The sequence below is a fragment of the Vanellus vanellus genome (genome assembly GCF_965231255.1).
Source record: "Vanellus vanellus genome assembly, chromosome: 5".
NCBI classification, from domain to species: domain Eukaryota; kingdom Metazoa; phylum Chordata; class Aves; order Charadriiformes; family Charadriidae; genus Vanellus; species Vanellus vanellus.
In genome coordinates this window covers 45,472,737-45,488,079 of record NC_138910.1, presented here as the reverse complement: position 1 = coordinate 45,488,079, position 15,343 = coordinate 45,472,737, and the positions used below count along the sequence as shown (strand labels likewise).

General features: G+C 38.8%; 1 protein-coding gene across 2 annotated transcripts in view; it reads right to left on the bottom strand.

The window, feature by feature from the left end:
• Positions 1-15,343, bottom strand: part of DIP2A (disco interacting protein 2 homolog A) — a 138,022-nt gene that overhangs the window by 102,139 nt on the left and 20,540 nt on the right. The gene's annotated exons all lie outside the window — the stretch shown is intronic.

The window sequence follows — 15,343 nt, the reverse complement described above, 5'->3', positions numbered from 1 at the left end:
ATCTGCTAACCACCCCCCTTCTAATACAGCCCAGGATGCCATTGGCCTTCTTGGCCACAAGGCCACAGTGCTGGCTCATGGTCATCCTGCTGTCCACCAGGACCCCCAGGTCCCTTTCCTCTACACTGCTCTCTAACAGGTAGCTCCCCATCCTATACTGGAACCTGGGGTTCCAGTATAGCACAAGAGATTTGCAGAGTAATGGAAGACAATGAAGCTGACAAGCCTGGCTCTGCACCCTTCTGGGGCATCAGAAACGCTCAATATACTAAGGCTTGGGAGAACATTCTCTAGCACACCTGTGTAGTCCCTTTCAAACTCTAGACCATGTTGCCCACTCTGCAATGTGCAATACAAGTCTCTGCTTTCAAATTCTAGGACGTGATAATCTCCTTCAAGCACTAGTTTTTATTCACAATTGTCATCTGATATCGTGTTAAACCTTATTGCAGACTCCACTGGTAAAACATGATGTCTTTTTACAGACTAGAATAAAAGGAAAACTTCTACAGAAACCCAAAATAAGTTTTTGAGATGTTTCAGAACATGTACCTCCACGATTCCAGCAACAGAACAAGGTAGCTTCATGCAAAACCAGCAGTAAGCTTAGTATAAAAATAAAAAAATCCAAATCCCACCAAAATTTTGAGAGCTTTGTTGGTTTTCTAGAACTCAGCACAGACATGAAAACAGAGATCTTAACTTAAAACCACGCCCACCTCCCAGAATTCACACTTGCTTAAAGATGGTGAGATACTATGCAGTTCCACTAATAACGTGGACTTTTATCCCTCCATACTTGGCAAATGCTTCACATCAGCACGAAATATAACCAAGATTAAATATATTATAAATATCTGATATTTTTGAAAACATACTTAAGTAGAAAGTGAATTTTAGAAATGTAGGCAGATAACTATTTTGACTTGAGTTAGGACATAAAAGTAAAATTTTACATTTAGATCTTTGCTTCAAATACATTCTTCCAGCAACATATTGGTGAAAGAGCATACCAAAGCAAACTACAAAGTTAAAAAAAAAAAAAAAGGCATGAATTACATATATATGGATGAAATAAAACAGCCTACCTCTGGCCATTTGCTTCCTACCAAACCTAAAACTTTTTCTCCATCCTATTCACAGAAGGAATCAAAGCAATGTCTGGAAACCAAAAGAGGATTAAAAAAAAAAAAAAATCTGTGACTCTTAGCATGCTTGTTGCTTGAATGGATTTAGGTCTTGCATTTGACAGACCTCTAAGAATGCTACCCCATGTTCTCAGTCATCAGGTGTGCAATAAGAGCTGACAACACGTCCCAGACCTGGAACTTTGCTTGGTACATGTCTTTATCCTTACCAAAGTTCTCTGCAGGCAACCAGCAGAATCAAGACAGAGCATGATTTACTAGGATTCATTCATACAAAGTTAAAAAAAAAAAAAAAGGCATGAATTACATATATATGGATGAAATAAAACAGCCTACCTCTGGCCATTTGCTTCCTACCAAACCTAAAACTTTTTCTCCATCCTATTCACAGAAGGAATCAAAGCAATGTCTGGAAACCAAAAGAGGATTAAAAAAAAAAAAAAATCTGTGACTCTTAGCATGCTTGTTGCTTGAATGGATTTAGGTCTTGCATTTGACAGACCTCTAAGAATGCTACCCCATGTTCTCAGTCATCAGGTGTGCAATAAGAGCTGACAACACGTCCCAGACCTGGAACTTTGCTTGGTACATGTCTTTATCCTTACCAAAGTTCTCTGCAGGCAACCAGCAGAATCAAGACAGAGCATGATTTACTAGGATTCATTCATTCATTTCAAAGAAGGTGAAACCAGCACAATTGCAACATCTGATAAAAAGGCTGATGAATGAGCCCCCAAGTAGCCAGGCTCACTGCACCATTAGCAGTGAAGAAATGTTCTATTAAGCCTTCACTGTGGGATTGCTAAACTTGTGGATGAGAGGACTAACCCTAGAGTTATAACATTATGATCTCATGTGCAGGAGTACTTGTCACATGGATGAGAAGTGCCACACTATCCAGCAAAGCAGGGAGACATTGGGAGGTCACTCACTCACTGAGTTTAAAGGGCAGAGCTGAAAAAGTTGATCGAGGTCTTACTGGCTTGGGGAAAAGGGGAAAAAAACAAACAAACAAACAAACAAACAAACAAACAAAACCCCCAAACCATGTTTCCTTTCAAGGCTGCAGACATGTCTCAAAAGAACATGGAATCCAACAGCTGCAAGTAGTTCAAGGTAGAAACATGACCTTGAGGAACAAGATAAACCAAAGATCAAAATACAAATCCTTAACAAGAAACTGCAGAAATACTGGAAAGGAATGGGGAAGGTTAAGAAAACTTCGCAGAAATTAAATACTCCTAAGAAAACTGGAAGTAGTTTAGGGACATATTTTCTCAATATACACATATACACACTCATGAGCTTCAAACTGGGACGCATACGGGTGCGCCGTTAACAGATTCTGCTGAGTGGCATTTCACAATCATTCTAACTAACTTCTAAGTTTTAATCACTGCACAAATCTAAAAACCAGAGCAACTCTCCCAAACCTACTACTCGTGTCCGTTACAAGCTTTGGTTACCTGCTACGTATTCTTCTCCCAGATACCACACTTTTTGTGTAAATAAGGCAAAAGCCAAACTGATCAACAGGTGATAAAGGAACTAGAAAATGAAAATAATTACTTTCAATTAAAGAAAGGGTTTTGGACCTCCAGACTATGCAGAAGACAACACTTGCTGCCATCCCTGAGATATGGTCTCTGGTAGGTCTGTGCTGTTTAAATCTGATAATCAAAGAGTTCTGGGGAAGGGAAAAAAAAAGAAAAGAATTCTTCCATAACTATCACTTACCACTATCTGGAAATTAGCGCACTTTTTAAACAAACCGGTTCCAAACTGGATCCACATCAGAACAGCTCTTCTGTAAACCATGGTGGGGTTTTTCTCCTTTTTCTGCCAGCTGAGGAACCACCATTTTTTCCTGGGCAAAGCAGAAGTTTACCACTGGATTCTTTCCCTAGTAGCTGAAGTATTAATCAACAGTGCATTGATAAACCTGCAGGGCATCTCACAACTATCTGTAAATAAGTAATCTACTAAGTAGTCTTGGTTCTACATTTTTAGCTACTAAATTTTCCTGTTTCAATCTTAACCTTTTTTTCCTAAAATTATATTAAAAGCTGTACTTCCATCATTACCGAACTGTATACTGAAGTAAGTGACTGCATATAGATTAGTTATACTAAGCAGTTATACTGCTAAACTCAGTGGTTTGTAGGTTTTGGTTTTAGGTTTGGGTTTTTTTTGTTTGAGAGTGGTAAGTGTATCTGTTTCCAATTGTTTGCTCTTCTATAAAACTCATGGTTTGGAATCACAGGTAAAATAAGCACTTTCAACCTGTCACGTAACCTTAAGTCCATTCTGACATGAAATTTCTAGTAAAAAGTCATGGGTTTTTTTCTCCTCTGTACAACATACCTTCATTCCTAGACTCATTCTATAGCACAGTATTTCAGCCACAGCTAAGCTTATGTTCACATTGTCTTTCAAAAGCATAGAAAACTGTAGCCGCATGAGAAGCCTGTGAAGCTTTATCTTTAATATCCAGAAAATAACACTCCCTTACATCTGTAAGTTTGCAAAGTATTCAAACAGCAGTCTTTTATCCTGAATCATTGCTATTTTCTGAAGTAAGGGCTATCGATTGATGCCCTAATTTAGTTTGCATATGATAAGTGAAGCACAAAAGTACCTTGATTATAAATCTTTCCTATTATAGGGATCTGTTTAAAATGGAAATAAGTGGCATCTGATCATTCCATGCATTTGACTAATCTATACAAAATTTTATTTGGAAGAGCCTGTTTTAAACATCCTGCAAGCATCAAGACGCCTTTTAAGCAGTATTAGAAGTTTAGCACAACTTCACTGAAAACGTATGTTATTGGTAATTTGCAGTAGGACTTTCATCCCTTTGACAGAATTTAAGTTATCAAAGTACAAAACTTGTCTGCATGTAAAAGTAGTAACATGGAGATACACAAGCACTTAAATGTACCGTTTCATTAAACCTTTGCATACACAATGAAATCACAGAACCATCAAATTCTAGAAATTCGACAAATATTGACTAGCCAGTGGCATGTATCTTAATGCCAGAAAGGGAAGTAATTTTACCTGTACGTTAGTAGCACAAAGTTTTCCACTTTGTGCAAATTACACAATAGGACTACTTATTTTACAATACCTTTAATTGCCTAGTGTGCTTTATATCTTGGCGTAAATTTAGTCTGATCAAGCCATTTAGGAGTTTTTCTATTGGAAAAGCAATGCTAAGTGTTAGAATTATAAAATTCTATTCTGACACATTTATATACCACCTTTTCACCTCAAAGTTTGAAAGCAGTTTGTAGACAAAGGCACCATTTACATTTTACAAACTAAAAATAAAAGCCAAGATGAATGAAGTATGCAGTACAGTGAGGATGAGAAAAGTCTATCCGTTCCAGGTTATTCCATTTTGCACAAATCTACATTTGTAAACTGTGCTTGTACTCTGAAAGACAAGAGAGCTGCTCCCATTTAAATATTCAGCTGCTTGGCTTTAAACCATTATTTCCTTCATCTGCCAGGAGTCAGCATTTAACAGGGTAAAGTAAGGTTAAATAATTGGATCACAAAAGCAGCTGGGCAAGCTTCCAGGCTCAGTTAGCCCAATTAATGAATTGTTCTTATACTGCTTCAGTAAATCTTTAAGCTCACTCCACAGGGAGACAGGAAGAGCTCAAACTCCACCACTTCTCTTCTATCCCATTAGGGCTCTCTGTAGAATACAGAAACAGATTGACAGATGCCAGCTATACATACATCTGTAGGTGTACCAGTCTGACACTGGCTCCTGCTCTTACAATTATTTAAAAACTAGTCCTGTTTTATATAAGTTGAGATGTTTCCTTTCAATGAAACATACTCTTGCCTACTATTGCACCAGAAGGACAAATGAAGAACCATTTTCATTAAGCGTGTGTTAAATTACAGTTTGTATTTCCACAGCAGATACAAGCTTCAAAATATAATAACCCCTGCAGCTTCATAACATCAGACATTTTTAAGTATGAAAACTGTTTTTGAAACATTCAATTGATATGTTCTGTAAAGTTGATTAGAAACTTCACCCAGAGGTTATGAACAAAATTTGTCAAACTAGATACAGCTGTCGTATCTTATTATTAAGTAAATCATGAACATTGCCATTCCCTTTAACAATCTTAGGAAAGCTATATGCATGGGGGTGGAGGGGAGTAGAGGGGTGGAGGGAGACTGGTGGAAATCACGTTACTCAGGGAAAATACTGTCTGCTTCCCACAAAAGCCAACAAAAGTTGAAAAAAACACAGACTAGGAGTGGTCGGGCAGATCAACAAACAGTATCTTTTAAAATCTGAGCTAAAAATATTTTCTGACACTGTTGGAAATTATTTTAGCAAAATGCAGTAATGAAAAACTTTTGAAAGGACGTTGTATGCATGCAATGCATCCATTTCTGACACATTATTACCATACCCTCACATGTATTGTCAAACCATGCTTTTAAAGTAAAGGACAAAAGAGATTTAAAGTTGATCTTGAAATAACTGGGGTGGGGTGGGGTGGGGGTGGCTACTGGGCTAAGTTTTACTATGAATGCAGACACTTTGATTTTTTAAAATAAAAAGGTAGTATATATTTTTAAAAAAATCTTCACCAGTATCCATGCAAAGCTACAAAATAACATAATACAACATAATTTCATTAGGAAATTAGACCTCACAAAGACTTTATAGTGGATTCACATAAATCATCTGATGTGATCACAAAGAAACAGATGAAGTAATTCAGAGTTTCTGGCTGAACTATAAAATGATAAACTACATTGAGAAACTGAAAAAAAGAAACCCACTGAATTATTCATGGAAGCATGCAGAACAGCTAGCCAGCTGGTGCACACAACCAACCTCTCGTGGCAGGAGAAAAAACTATCAATCCCTGTCATGACCAGAACACTTCAGTGCTCACAAGCCTGGGAAGCCCCCACCATGGGTCCCTATGATGGCTAACTTATATTTATTTCTAGTTGTAACACTACTTATTGTCTAGCTGAAGTTAGGAGACTATAGATGATCAGCAAATGTATGTTCCTGAATCCAGGACTTAAAAAGTGTAAGAACATGCCTAGTGAAGGCCTTTCTTGATTACTCACACACATAGGAGCAATGCTTTACCAGTTAAGCTTATCACACACAACACGCCATCTATCTGTTCAAAGTCAGCAACTCTGAGCGCTCACAAAAATTAAACCAATCACCTCATGCCAACTTTCTGCATAGAAGGCTGTTACCAAGGACCAAGAATATCCCACTCCAGGCACCTATCAGTGCTGGTTATCGACAAGTGGGCTGATTCACTCCTGCATGCCGCCCCATCCGCTCAGCTTAGTCATTCCTACTTAATGACCAGAGAAGAGCCATCAGTTTGCTACCAATGCTAGGAAAATTAGTTCCTCAAAAGATGCTGATTTCTTTCCAAATGTTTTCATATCCTTACCTTGAAAAATCTTCCCTAGAAAAACACAGACATCTATTTTCTGAAGAACTGGAGCTCTCCCTGAACAGCAAGAATAAAATGTTGCAAGAATAAAATGTTTCTGCCAACTGCACTTTTTCCTCATTTGCCTTCTTTGAAGAGCCAAAGGAAAGCCAAGTTCAGTGTCTGTAGTCTTAGATGCTCAAGCCCACAACCAGCACCCTGTTTGAGGTTGAACATAACACACTGCTACTGCTGAGGCAGTGTCTAACTGGCAGCATTTCTATAAAGTAAGCTTTGTTATAACCAATGTAATCCAGTAGTAGAACACATCATTTTTATTAGATTAAGTACTGAACGAAGGCAACTTTAATTGGCTGCTAAAGAAGGACAAAGTATGTTAGGGAGGAAAAAGTGAAACAACTCCAGCGACAAAACAAAACCCCACGTTTCCAGAATTTCACATCCAGTGATAGCCATAATCCAAGGCTGCAATGTGTCTGAAAAATACTCTTTTGCAGTAAAATACTTTTAGTTAGCAACACAACAATGATGTAAAATAGGTTCAAAGTAACTTGTAGAAGGGAATCCAGAAACACCACTACAGCAATAAATCTCGTTTCCAATGAGTGTCATCATTGATTAGATAGCAGAAAAAAAAGCGCTCAATTTATTAAACCCATTTAATTCTACCAAAATATATCTGTTGCTAAATTGATTGTGCTCTCTCTAACATTCTTTTGCATGGAAAACTGCAAAAATATTTGAATGTTGAAAATATTCAACAACTGAGAAAAAAATCTTAGAATAAAACTTTACTTGGCTCGTGATTCCTATTTCCTAGAAAAGTTCCTCAACTATGTACACCTTTTGTCTTTTCAGAAGTCTATTTCTTTTATTTCTGAAATAATTTTAAAATCTACACCTGTGGATAGGCCACTGAGTAGGACTGTATCTCTACTGAAACCATACCATACACTGAACACACCACCTGCTGAAAAGAACTTTTTCCTGCCAAATGGGCTTTCAGACAGTTCACTTAGAACCAACCAGAAGAGCCAGAGCAAGAGGTCAGCAATCCACCACAAACAGCACTGAGGACTTTGTTGGACTAAATTGGCCCAATCAGGTTTTATAGCTATCATTTTAACCCAATATATTTCAAAGCACTGCCATGGGCTTAGTTGCTGAATTCCATCTTAGTTATTGAGTGAAGACCTAATTCCTTACTTAGGACCAACTGAAACCTAACACTGACTTGGTAATTTTCTAAATGTAACATGAAGAGCAGGTGGGCCAATTTAATCTTTTTTTATCCCAGTACATAACTCATTTTTATTTTAACAACTCTGGTCATGTTGTTATTTAATTTAATAATATGTAGAGCCCAGCCATTGCATTAATAAAGTTCAAATGTTTTTTAACTTTATTTTATAATTCACCTCTACTAATGCATAGACTTCAGAATGACAAGGCAAAGAACACCGAGACTTCAGGCAATTTATCCCATCAACCTGATCAACTACGTGGCTATGCCTGAACAAACATTTGCTACTCAGAGGGAGTGCAAAGTCTGATTCAACTATTCTGTATTTTTTCTTTGATTCTTTAAGAGTGGTAAGGCACTGGAACAGGTTGCCTGGAAAGGTTGTTGAGGCCCCATCCCTGGAGGTGTTCAAGGCCAGGCTGGACGTGGCCTTGGGCAACCTGGTCTAGTGAGAGGTGTCCCTGCCTATGGCAGGGGGGTTGGAACTCGGTGATCTTCAAGGTCCTTTCCAACCTAAACCATTCTATGATTTGAGCTATTTCTTTATTAGAGAAATGTATTCAGTGGAATCTAATCCCCTTTGAGAAGCTGCAGATGAGTGCATTAACTTGCAAAAATAAAGATAACATAGGAAGAGTAAGGAATGGACTGGCAACTCAATGAGCCAGCCAGGAAATCAAAACTGGGGGGAAAAAAAAACACAATAAACTGGCATGGTTATCCTTGTTTACTATTATATTCTACTTATGCGCGTGTAACAGTTTCTTCTTTCCTTTCTCTGTTAGTCTCACACTTCACTAAAACCTTGATATATATATATAAGTCACTATCATCAAGGACTACATCAGCAGTACCACCTTGAACATTTTTCTCAGTGCAAACTTTGAAGTTGCTTCTTCTAGGAAAAAGTTAATGACTTCACAGAGAATCTAGCAAATAATTACTTTTCTCTAAATATTCACACATTTTATATATCTGCTAAAACTAACAGATCAAACTCAGCCTTCACTTGGTTGGAATGTGAATGGTAGCTAAAAGATAAATTTAGAAAAGTGGAAAAAACACCCTGTAAATTCAAGGTGATTTCATCTAGCAAAAATTTTATTCTGCTGTAATCTTTGTCAAGAGTTACCAGCTCACATACATACAGCATATTTCCGTGCTGCAGTTATGACTGGTGACCTGCTTTTACACCTTGGTATTTCAAACATTAACAAAACCAACTTGTACTGAACTTGAGTTTGGCAAGCACTACTCCAAAATAAGGGATTTGATCATTAACACAAGAACACACTCCTAAGCTTACAAGGCCTTCTCCTCATCCCTAAGCAAAACCAGATATGTAACTGTTTATTATTGACACAGGCCCTTAGCTAGGTTCTCACCATTCGTCAACACCATATAGAAGGTTTATCTAGTTACGTACTCTCCCTAATTCAGACCTTTACATTGCACTGGGTTTCAATTGCAAATTCCACGGCTGTACTTGAACAGCAGCACCTTTACAAATACCTCCCACCCTGATTTCAAATACTGCAAGAGCAGAAATGTTGTTACAGTATTGCTTACCACTAAAAACCAGTGCATTTACTTTTCATCTAAGATTTTATTTCCAGCCATTGCTTCTCACTGTTTCCTTCTGTGATAGCTTTGAGAGCCCTCATCATCTTTTTTTTTCATGTAAACACTAACTAGCTTCCTGAATAAACTCAGTCAATGCAGAACTACCAAGCCCAATTCCTTAAATTATTCTCCCATTTCTTTGTGTCCCCTCCATCTTTTCCAGCTTGCAGGCAGCAGAAGCAAAGAGATTCCCAGTAGCAGATGAACACAATGTTACTTCAGAAAGCTGCTATAATCTATTCAAGAACTCCATCAACACCTGCACCATGAACATCAACCTTCTTGGCCAACAGGTCCCAAACGTTCTGTAGCTGTACATTGAGAAAGCTCTCCTGCAGGACATTCAGCTCCTTACATCTCCCACCCCTACTCTCTCACAATCATTTCCTTCTCTTGTGCAAATGTTTTTAATAGCACTGCCACTGACATCAAACTACAGATAGTAAGTAGGACCCATTTGATTCCATCTAAAGCCACTCAGACATCTAACTTGTTGAAAGCTCCCTGTCTTTAGAACACAATTCTGTAGTACCTAAACTTACCAGTATAGAACCACTCTGGCCAAGCTCATGCTTGCCTTATGGTCTGACACGCTTCAAATTGGAGAACCACTGTCATATGCCACAAAATTGCACAGAGAACCTGCACCAACTGATTAGCCACCACTTCTTTCCATTCTTTGCAATTGCTGCTTCCCAGAATACAGGACAGGGATTCTGCCCTACATCCTTTGATCCTGTGCCCATGTATTTGATGGCTTTGCCTCTAAATCTCCTTACCAAGCTGCTTAACTATTTATCTCTACTTCTCCCACTGCAATCTAAAAAGTATTCAATTGTCAATTACTTTAAAAAGTGTCTATAATTAGGCCAAACCAGGGAAATCTACTAAAAATGCTGCTATTCGGGAGCTGGCCATATTTATAATTCCATTTTTAAGGCTGCATTAAGCTCCTTTTTATATCATTCATAGTGACTTCTAATTTTCCTAGCTTCTTAATATTACATTACTAACTCCAAAGAATCACAGAATGGTCAGGGCTGGAAGGGACCTCTGGAGATCATCTAGTCCAACCTCCCTGCCAGAGCAGAGTCACTTACAGTAGGTTGCATAGGACAGCGTCCAGGTGGGGTTTGAATGTCTCCAGAGTCGGAGACTCCATAACCTCTCTGGGCAGCCTGTTCCAGTGCTCTGCCACCCACAAAGTAAGGAAGTTCCTCCTCATGATTAGATGGAACTTCCTATGTTCAACTTAAGTTTGTGCCCATTACCTCCCCAATACCTCTATTTTTTTTCAGGGATACCCTCATGGTAGCTATTCACTATTTGGTCCATACAAAAAAGCCAGATTCTCATGTCTTCCCTATTCACATATGTCTCATCCTGTCCTAGGATATGCTCATCTATTATCTGCTAGATGCCTGTGTTATCCAATACATCCTAATCCCTTCCAATCAACCATTTAATGGTTCTCCTGAAGCTGTGGAGGATTCCTTATAAGCTTCCTAAGTATTTTTCTCTGGCTCTCAAGCTAAGCCTTCATGAAAAAATGAGTAAATTCAGGCTGCACGGGACCACTCTAGTCAGACCTCCTGCTAAAAGCAGGAAAATTAAAAGGTCAGACTGGGTAGCTTAGGTTGGACCTTGAAAATGAGAACAGAGACTGCACAGCCTCTCTGGGAATTCTCATCACTCTCACGGTGAAAATGCCAATCCTAATCCTTCTCCTTATATCCAACCAGATCTCTCCTGCTTCACTTTAAGTCCACTGCCTCTCATCCTCCGTGTATGTACCACTCTGAAGCACCTGGTTCCATCTTCTGGATAATCTCTTTGGAGACAAGGGACACCAACAGTTCAACAGTTCAAAGACCTTCTCCGCTAGCCTCTTTCCCATTTTTTTCAAGGGCTCTTGCATGCAAACTGCACGCAGTTGCTGATTTAAAGTTTTCTCACTCCAGTGGACAAGACTTAACACTCTCAATTATGGCTGAAAAAAAGCATATAGCATCTTCTATCCCTTCCCTATGATCAATAGGGAATTAATTTAAATATTTCTACCTTTCCCAAATTATTTGGGAAACATAGGATTTTGATATGATTATGGATTCCTTTGTCCTTGATATAATTACTCTTCTTTCAGTCTCAGTGGGTCACATTGTGATGATTTTCTGATGTTTCTGTGCTCTGAACCTGGAAATGACATTTTTAACTATAGAGAACACCTCCTCATCCATTCTTCCAGTGTTTACAGCATTATCATCTCACCTGCCTCCAGTTATGCAAAATAAAACTGCTCTAGCTATTACAGTCTGCCAAATTAAGCCTCCAGTTTCTTGGTGGCCAGTTTCTTACTTTCTTGAGTCTGGGAAACAGTTCTTTCCAAATAATGTTGGAGAGAATGATAGAATGATGCCCACTTAGACAATTCTCAGTATTGTCAGACCTTGTTTTTCTAAACCAAATGCTTCTTTCCTGCCCAGTCACCAATACAAACCTCATACAGAGAAAGCTTCAGGTCAGAAAGAGGAAAACATTCACCCACTGTTGATCCACAGTAAGAGACCAACAAAATGTCTGCATTACAAAATTGTGTCTCAAAAGATCATAGACCTTCTCTCAAGATACACTTGCAGTTTCAACAGCAGCAACAGGCAGGTGAAGATTCTTAAAGTCAGTAGGTACGTAACAGAACAGGACAGGTGTAAGTAGGTATGTAAGTTCCCAAGCCAAGGCCAGAAGATACTAAGGGAAATAAGATTAAAAATAGGATTAAAGAAAACATTAATTTCTCCAAGTCTGGTCACACAACACACCTAGGCTAATTTAATAGGTTACTGCTCCTGTTGTAGCTCTGCATGTAACTCCCAACCGTTGCACCCTCCCAAACCTTATGAGGAACGACTGAGGGATCTGGGGTTGTTTAGCCTGGAGAAGAGGAGGCTGAGGGGAGACCTTATCACCCTCTACAACTACCTGAAAGGAGGTTTTAGAGAGATGGGAGCTGACCTCTTCTCCCTGGTGACAAGTGATAGGACAAGAGGAAACGGGTTCAAGTTATGTCAGGGCAGGTTTAGATTGGATATTAGGAAGCAGTTTTTCACTGAAAGGGTTATTAAACATTGGAATAGGCTGCCCAGAGAGGTGGTGGATTCACCATCCCTGGAGGTGTTTAAGAAAAGGGTAGATGAGGTGCTTAGGGACATGGTTTAGAAGTGGTGGTGTTTTTATCAGGGTAGGTTAATGGTTGGACTTGATGATCTTAAAGGTCCCTTCCAACCTCACTAATTCTATGATTCTATGATCCTATGTGCCAGCTGTAGAGCTGATGTGTTCACAAAGTATGCTCAATCAAATCAGTAACCTGGACAGTTAACAGACAGCCAGACCCATTCACTTTGTGCCAGGCAAGTTTTCTGTTCAGTTAAACTGAAAAAGTACTCTTTTTTTTGGCACAAGCAAGCTGTTAAATCTTCTTAGTTCCTACAGGGTAACTGGGTCCTCATTTTCACCTTTGACATCTCCATACAAGGAAATATCAATAAAGTACACAGGAACTGTAACTATACTAGAGCAGCCATGAGTGTCAAAGCCAAGACAACTCATTCAAGAGATTTTGTTTTTTCTTCTCTCACATGCATGCTTTCTCAATCTTCTTTTGCACCTTGCCCATGTCCACAGCTTATGCCAAATTTGGCATGCATATTTGGTGCTGTTATTAATGCAAGTGCTGTTGAAAAGACATTTAAATGTGCCGAAAATTGTTTCAGTTCATTAAGAGGGTGGGTGAGGAGGGGTGTGGCAGCATAACTATTTTTCACCCTGGCAAGTAAGCAAAGGGTGGGGCTGCACAAGGTGGGAGTGCAGCTGGAAGAGAGACCTGCGCCCCTTCAGTGCACTCCAAACAACTACTTCTGACACAACTCAGCACCAGGTCCAGCACTCAGACCCCTCCAAAACCTGAGTGAGATTAACCCAGGAAACACAAGTTGTTTTACAGAAACAAAATGGGTGGGTGGGTGGGTGGGGAAAATTAGTTTTCTTTTAAGTGAATGATCTAAACGGGCTCACAGAAAGGTCTTTAGAATCCCATAGTTAGCATACAGGATAACATCCTGCAGCCCAGAGCACAAAAGGAAATACCAAACAGCAAGGGACTATGCTGTCCTCAGCCACTAGTGAAATACCAAAGTTCTTCAGCTTCATAGCAAACAGCTATGTTTTCCTCAAGCTCTTCCATTACTACCAGCTTTCCCCCACAGCTCTTTAACAGTGATCACTATTAAGTGATTACTAATCACTTAATCACTTGGAATCTCTTCATTAAAATAAAGAGATTGCAAGCAGTTCTGTTAAAACAGTACTCGCCCATGAACTTTCTAAAGTGCCCATATTTGATGTCATAATAGTGAAGCCTAGTACAATTGCCTCTAGAATTTCAATTCCAAGGAAAAAAAAGAAAACCACCACATGCAATGCTACCCAGTACTAACATAAAACGTCCAACTGCCCAAAATGCAAGTTTAGACAAACATTAAAGCTACAAAGAGAAATATGGGAGTTCAAAAGTATCACTTAAGCTTACCCATTCAATCCAATGTAGTCTCTTGCATGCAAGTACTGGGAAAATCTACTTGATCATATTTATTTTTCAACAAGACCTCTGACTCATCAAGTGCACTGAAGAGACATTGTTCAACGAACAGAATATTGAATAGGTTTTTGTTTTGTTTTTAAATTCTTTTGTCAAGATAGAACAGACTTCAGAATGCAAGAGCACATGAACAGGAAGGTCATGGTTAGGGGCACAGACAGGAAGTACTTGTGAAGGAGGAACTAGGCTGGCACTGCGTGTTCAAACTTTTTCATCCCAAAATAGAAAATTTGTATTTGTTTATACTCAAAATGGTCTCATTCATATATGTTATGGTATGAAAAGCCAGCTGATCCTAAATTCAGATTTAGCCTGAGCATGGATTTATTTCAAAAATCTCACCAAGATCCCCAGCAGCACCTTTCCTTTCATTGGTGTTCAGAACCTGATGAAGCAGCAACAACCTGTTGAATTCTTGGGACTGGATACAGTACTGAAAGCAAGACCACAGAAGAATTTAAAGAAAAAAGAAAGAAAGGAGATGGCACTGCTTGCACAGAACTTGATATTTTCAAAGATAACACCTGGATCTGGTTTCACCTTGTATAACCTCTAGATGTCTGCAGAATAAAGCTATCTACTGATAAGGTGTTTTTTTTTCACTCAGTCTCCTGCACTTAAACTTAGGAGATTGAAACATAAAAGTTTCCATGTGGGAAACTCATTAGCAGTGAAATTGTTCAAAGCAATAGATTTTGACATTTGCTTCCAAAAGCCTAGGCAAACCTAAGGCACCACTGACATTACCCTTCAAGTGCTGTGGTACAGAAGCATTTTTCAGCTGATTACAAGGTTATGTTTAACAGTAGCACATTAAACTACTTAATGTCTAGACCCACTTTAGCAAATCTGTAAGTTTCAGAACAAAAATAAAAATGTCAGAGGATCATGCTAAAGGGCTGCTTGCTTTTTCCTTCAAAGTTAAAGTAAACAGGCTTCCAGGCAATGTAAGAGCTCATGGATGCAGATCACAGAAGATGGGGGAATGAACGGCAGCACAAGTGAGAAGGCAACATAATGTAGATGACATCCACTCCATTTCATGTTGCAATACTCACTCCATTTAAGCTTACTCAGCATGCTATTTGAACTCAATTTCCAGCACAGAAGTTTACTTATTTAAAAAAAAAAAAAAAAAAAAAAAATCTGTTCTGCAGAAGTGCTTATCAAAGCATTTTGTTGGATTTTTTTTATTTCTTATGTA